The sequence below is a fragment of the Crocodylus porosus genome, unplaced genomic scaffold, assembly GCF_001723895.1.
Source record: "Crocodylus porosus isolate Cpor-Errol unplaced genomic scaffold, CroPor_comp1, whole genome shotgun sequence".
Classification (NCBI taxonomy): domain Eukaryota; kingdom Metazoa; phylum Chordata; order Crocodylia; family Crocodylidae; genus Crocodylus; species Crocodylus porosus.
The window spans coordinates 10,064,556-10,071,483 of record NW_017728914.1 but is presented as its reverse complement, the minus strand read 5'-3'; the positions used below and the strand labels follow the sequence as shown (position 1 = coordinate 10,071,483).

Below are 6,928 nucleotides of genomic sequence, written 5' to 3'. Positions count from 1 at the left end.
CAGGGGCTGGGGCAGGAGTGGGCTGCCCACTGCAGGCTCAGGCTCCCCACCCTGCTACCTTCCCTGCAACATCTCTGCAGCTCAGCAGGTGGGATCCAGCATGGCAGGACAGAGAGGGGCTGGGCAGGGAAGCCTCTTACTGCTGCAAGCCCTGTGCCACCCCGATAAAGCACTGAGGGCAAAGCACCTGGCAGCAGTGGAGGTGGCAGTGCATAGTTGCACCCCTCACTGCTGCCGGGCAGGCAGGAGACACCTTGCCATGCTGGCATGGAGCTCCCAGTGGCAGCAATGAGCTTTCCCACCCGGCTCCACTCTGGCTTGCAAGCTGGGTCCTGCCCACTGGGCTGTGGAGGCCTCAAGGGGAGGGCAACAGTGCAGGGAGTCGAAGCCCATAGTAGGCAACTCACACCTGCCCCCATTCCCCCATGGGCTCTGCTCCAACCATGCTGCTCATGGGACAGGGGAACTAGGCTCCGTGCTCTGCTGCAGCAATTGCCGCCTCCCGTAGGTAGCAGTAGGGGCTCGGGTGCTGCTGAGGGGGGCAAGGGGCTGTGGACCTGGGTCTGGCCTGGCCACGTAGCCCTGGCAGTTGGGAGCCCCCTCCAGCAGGGCTGGGGGTTGAGGGGGCTGTGGATGGGAAGTGAGGGGCACCAGCAGGGTTGGGAGGCTGTGGGTGGGGAATGAGGGGCAGCAGTAGGGCTGTGGGGCTGTGGGTGGGGAGTGAGGTGCATCCTGGTGAGCAAAGGGGGCAGAGGGAACTCTGATTTTCCATGGTAAAATACCCAAAATCAAATACCAAAATTTATAGATACTTCAAATTTATTATAGTGATTGAGGCACTGGTAGGCTTGTAAATTGCTTTAAGATTGTAAATATATCATTAACACATGTTCAGTTGATACCTATTATGATATTTCATTTTAACCATGGTTTTTGAGGGGTTCTAATCCAAGAACTTGCGATTTTTATCAGAGAATTTGCTATTTTTAAACAGAGAAAACCAGGACCCCTGGATATGACTATAGTAGACTGAAATGAGTTATCCTTCTGGGAATGGAAAAGGTTGATAAAAAATGTTCTGTGTACCTGTTCTCTAATCTTATGACTGGCTTTGCTTGTTAACATTTTCAGTCCTCTCCATGTCTCACACTGTGCCAGCTGTTGCCACGCAGCCATTTGCCGCAATGCGGCATTGCCTGCTATGACTGAGGTAACCTGAGTGAGGCTAATCATCCCCCATATGACACTGCCAACTACTCTACGAGCCTGAGAATATCAATGAGCTGGAGGTGGGGTCCAAGCTAGTACTCCATTAAAGGCATGTCTACTCTGCAGTAAGAGGTATGACATTAGCATATATAGACCTCCCTTTTCTAGTGTTAACCTAGGCATCTTGTATACCCAAAGCTAACAGGGTAGCCACAGGACACATCTACATAAGACACTTAATGTATAGTAGACTAACTCTATTGCACATTAGCGCATCATGCAAAAACTGTGCTAATACACTAATGCACAGTTTCACAAAAAGACCACGTGCCTCTACTACTGCACATTAGCACCAGCTATTGCACATTTATGTAGTACCTCATATTAGAGGTGCTAAACATAATGCACAGAAGCAAAGGCACATTAATGCACACGTAGGCATGCCCACAATCACAGGTTTCTGTGTAGCAGGCATTACAAGCTTGTCTTGCATTCTGGGTATGTAACATAGGTGACTAACTTTTACTAAAGCCTGTTCTTAGATTCTCATTTCTTCACATCATTGCTTGTCTACACAGCCACATCATGAGTTGAAAGAGAAGGTATTTGGAGGGAGCCCATAACTCTACTTGCAATTGTCCCTCCACGCTAAAGAGAAGGTTTGCTTTCCACAGCTACCCACTATGACCTACATGCCTACACTTGGGAAGATGTACCTTAAGAAGCAAACAACAAAATAATTAATAGATATGACAGATGTAGGAAAAACATATTAAGCTTTTAGCTGTTTTGTTTTAAGGGACTCAGAAGGAGAAAAGAACACAAGCTCTTTAATGAAGGAATGTCACTTGTATTGCCAGAAAAGACAGAATATTTTCCCTTTACAGTATTTTATATTCTAATGTAGTATTTATACCTTATATGAAAAATTGTATTTATTATCCATATGTACAAATTATAGGGGCAAAAATGAAACCCGCATGCTGCAAATTTAGAAGTTGCATGTTCAAATAAATCTCATTAGAAGTTATTTATATAGGAGGCAAAGCTATTTTAAGATGGCTAAGCCCACCTCTTGTATATATGCTATCCCCATCCTTTTGGCTTAACATGCAAGAGTCTGTGCTTCAACAATAAACCAAAAATATGCATTTTTTTCTAGCAGTGACAAATTGAATCTAACCTAGAAAGGAAAAATTAAAAAAAAATGCTACAGGTTTTAAAATCCTATATATCTGCAAAATTTCTCCAAGCTGTTAATTTTTCAAAAAAGATCATAGCCATAAGGCTTCTTTAAGTCAATAACTGTACATACAAGTTACATTCATCCACTACCATGCGATGTAACCATGAGGCCAACATAGTTTGAATGTCAAATACTCACAGTTATCCATTTGCAATCAGTCCACAGAGTAAAAACATTTCAAAACAAAATTCAAAACAACTTGAAGTAATCATTATCTGCCTGTGAATATTGTGCAAATGTGAAAAGCTTCTAAATAAAACTGTATCAATTATTCCCTACAAATTATACAGGCATTTGCACGTACACATGCACAACAGGATACAATCTCCATTGTATCTTTCCATTGTATCTTGTATTAGTTCAAGTACCTCACCTGGTTTCAAGCACCATGACAGTAGAAGAGAGATGGTCTCTGAGATATAATGAACCCAAGTCTTATAGAACTTTACAGACCAACCCAGCTAGAATAACATAGAAGAGCCAATAGGAAGCTTGCATCAGTCAAGAACTGAAGAAAGAAGCACTCCCCTCCCCCTGACCCCGCCCAGCAATCAGACAACCTCATTCTGCACCAACTGGAGCTTCTGAGTAGTCTTCAAGGGTAGTCTTGTGTATGCTGCATTGCGGCAGTCCATTGATTATGGTGGTCAAGTCCAAATCTGAGGTAAATCGCCACAAGCACCTCCCCAGAAAAGAAACGGAAACGGGTACTATTGGTGTCTGATACGAGCTTGGATTCCAGAACCAGAAAGTGTAAAAGCAATTTGAAACTATGAACCTTTATAACAAAGTCCTTCTTCATTATATTCTAGATTCTTCTAGCAACCCACCCACCTCACCTGTGTTGAGTTTGATCTATCTTGCTTTTATTGGAATCTTAATATCTGCCAGATTTGCAAACACAATAGTTATATCACAGCCTCTACATTCGATGAAAATGAGATGAAGGTATGAGGTTTCTGAATTTTTTCAAGGCCTCATAAGTGAAAAACAGCCTTGTAAAGCCTCACTTCACTAGTCCCTCGGGACAAATTAGAAATCGGGACAAATTAGAAATTGCCTAAATCCACCCTTTGAGATCTCTGTGACTGAGTAGAACAGAATTATTTAAAAGCAATACAACCTATCCTAAGGTTTATGTTTGATCTAACAAAAGCTCAAAGTCAAGGGTTTCTATGGAAATGAAAAAGTCAACAGCATCGATATTAGTACATAACTTATACAGTATATAACAGATAAAATTTTGCTAATATGTATGTTAGCTCCTTAATAGTATTCATTTCTAATACTTCAATAAACTCAGTCTATAAAATGTTTTTAAAGGTTTAGCACTCAGTTATTTTAAAATAAAGGGTCATACTTCCTTTTTTAATAAATGCTCTTTTACTTTACCTTTTAATAATGAAATTGCACATTAAGCAAAGAAAGCTTGACTTACAAAGATCATTGCTGCCTTTATTAAAAATGTAACTTTAGTATTTTGTTTTGTATTGAATCACAACCTAAGATTGTTTGTGTCATAAGACCTCAGTTCCTTTCAATCACATCTCATGTACCTCGATTCATTATATAGATAGCTCTTTAGATATATTTATACTACACAGTCATAAATAAACAAAATTAAACCCTAGAAGATCTGTGATTATGTCTGCTTTTAGATTAAAAGCAGCCTCTAATTCTGTATATACAATTTTAAACCAATCTCAGAATTATAGATGTAATTTTTTTATGTGAGCACAATTTGTTCATAAAAATTAAAATTAAATATCTACATTCTATCATTTTAAATGCAAAATGTTTCTCAATCTGGAATTTTTGGAAAATTCTAAATATAAAACATCAAACAGACGTTCTGAATCCTAGCAATTTAAGTTGAAAAATAAATATTTAATATGGCGCACAGGGAATGGTTAATCAGCAACACAGATATGGAGAATCAGCCAAGGTACATTTCTTTCTACCATGTTGAAAAATTTCCTTTTAATTTTGAAGGAAATGGATTTATTTTGTGCCTTAGGCTTAGAGCCCTCAAAGAATTTGCCCCGCCAGTAGGTTTTTCTTTTGTTATGCTGGAGATCCAGCTCCGCATCTGTGTTAGACACAGGTGCATCCGCATAGCACAGGGATAGGGCAATCTCTAAGAAAAACAGTTCTAAAGACATCGAGAGCTTCATAGGTCATGACCAAATCCTTAAGCTGCACCTGAAGACCTAAGGTAAGTCTGTACAGTTCTAGGAGTATGGGTGTCATGTTTTTCCCATTCAGTAAGCAACATGCCCCACTCATGAGGCAAGTGTTGCTACTTTCTGAATCAGTTTTTTTCTGAATAGTAACATATTGAAATAACACGCTGAAATAATTTAATCTTAAAGTATCAATGGCCTGAGTAGTCATGGCAAGATTAGCATCTGAAAAAAGCATGTAGCCTTCTAGCCAAGCAAGTGAAAGACAACTGACTGCACAAATCACCCCCAAATTATAGATCCTGATAACACATGGTGAATTAACTTCCACAGTCCAAAAGGCTGGTATTACATTTATAAGACATATTCAGTCCAATACATTATTGTCATCTAAATCTTGCCTAGGTTGAGTTTCACCTAGCTCACTCTCACCACAGCCATGTTTCAACTAGTTTTAGCTAAGATGTTGAGCTGCATCATTTGAGTTGGGTGAGTTAAAGATACACAGCTGGGTGTCAACAGAGGTACACTGTTGATTTCCTTAAGATCAACAGTCAAAGCTAAATGTTCACCTTAAATTGCCTATAGTTCTGAAAGCAATACTACTTTAGTCACAGGGGAGGAAGATCAAGCAAGGCAGTCATGAACCAAATACTGCATGCAAGTAAAACAATTCATACCATGGGAAAGCAGGTTGGCAGAGATCCCTATGTATTACTGGAGACTTGACCTGCAAGCTTCTTAGTACAATATCTACAGCACCAAAAGAGAGTTTATGTTCTGACAGATAACAAAATGTACGTGTGTGTTAATGATTTACAGAAATAATAGTTCCAAAAGGGTACTGCTCTTGTCCTGATGAGTTCTGCAGTCTTAAGAGCTTCTGAGTACTGTTAAAAGGGAAAAAGGGGAAAGGAATGTGGGACGAGCAGAATGGACACAGCACTCAAATACTAAATGCTTTAGCAAGTGAAAACAATCCTCTGTAAATAAGTGATATATGTATGATAACATTTATGTCCAATGGAAATGTTAATCAATATAATTTGCTGTGAATGGCTGGAATACTGCAGGAGAAAGAAAACTACTACTTGTAATAAACATATTTATGCAAATGTACTGATTCCCACCAAAAAGCGATTACCATTTCATCCTTAATGGGCACTGAGGGTTTTCACTAAGACTCTCTCTTCCCTCTTTTTATTTTGTCTTTGCCTGTTTTGGATACAAAACCTGTCACCTTTGTGCCATCTGGATAGTGTCCCTGCTGCTATGCTATACTTTGAACGTCATATTTTGCATTTTTTATAGAAGCAAGATTCTCTTCAATTCCATCTCTAGATTACGAGCAATGATACTAGATCTCTCAATGACAATTTCAGCAAATAAAAACATTCCTTAGCAAACAAGCATTAAAACATTCTACCTGCCCACTACATGTATCATTCTTTATTTTCAATTTATAAAGCCTACTATTCTCACACACAGGATTTCAGCTTCTATCAAGGTCTTTGACCTTTCTAAAAGTCCTCTAGAGCACAAGTTTACAAGACATTTCTTGGACTCATCTTATCTCATATTTGATTATAATGGAATGTTGAATAACAGCAATCATGCTCTCAAGGCATATTGCTTCCCTCCTCCTCATCAAGACCAAACTGAGATAGGAACTGATAAAGGAAAAAATGACTGGTCATTCTCATAATACTTATCACTGGAGTTGATCCAGATAGCTAATGAAGTAGAGAAAAGTGGAGGTAGCCATCTGTCCAGTGATACCTCTATGCACGGAGGCATAGATAATTCACTATAGCCAAGCCTACCTTTATTCCATCTCTGGCATAATTTGACCATTCTTTGAGACTAGCTCCCATGTGCTGATCCTGGGGGGGAAAATGGCTAGTGCTTCTGTCAGAAAAGGTATAACTAGTATTCTACATTGTTTTGGAATACACAGAACAGAATTATACAAAGCCATACCATCCATTATGATTACTCAGACCAGGCTGCTAGTTTTTTGTTTTTATCACATGTATTTGGTATTAATATTATTATCCATTAACAAAATTATAGAAATATTTGTAACCCAGATTCAGTATCAACTTAAATTTGCTATTTTTGTTTACTTGAGCTAAAATGCACATTCACTTAAATAAAGCAGAGGATAATTATTTTATTTCTACTACACAAAAGTATGCATGACTAAAACAAAGAGGTATACACACAATTCTTGTGAAATTTAATTCCTACTGTATCCTGGTTTCAAATTTAATCTTGATTGCCTGAACTG

General features: G+C 39.2%; 1 protein-coding gene and 1 long non-coding RNA gene across 5 annotated transcripts in view; both read right to left on the bottom strand.

Moving 5' to 3' along the window:
* The window catches only part of LOC109309956, an 8,826-nt gene extending 2,029 nt beyond the window's left edge, over window positions 1-6,797 (bottom strand). Inside the window, exon 1 of the long non-coding RNA XR_002101097.1 lies at window positions 5,319-6,797. This is a non-coding gene — a long non-coding RNA (uncharacterized LOC109309956). The remainder of the gene's footprint in view (window positions 1-5,318) is intronic.
* SLIT3 (slit guidance ligand 3) overlaps window positions 1-6,928 on the bottom strand; it is a 938,430-nt gene that overhangs the window by 373,319 nt on the left and 558,183 nt on the right. The window lies entirely within an intron of this gene.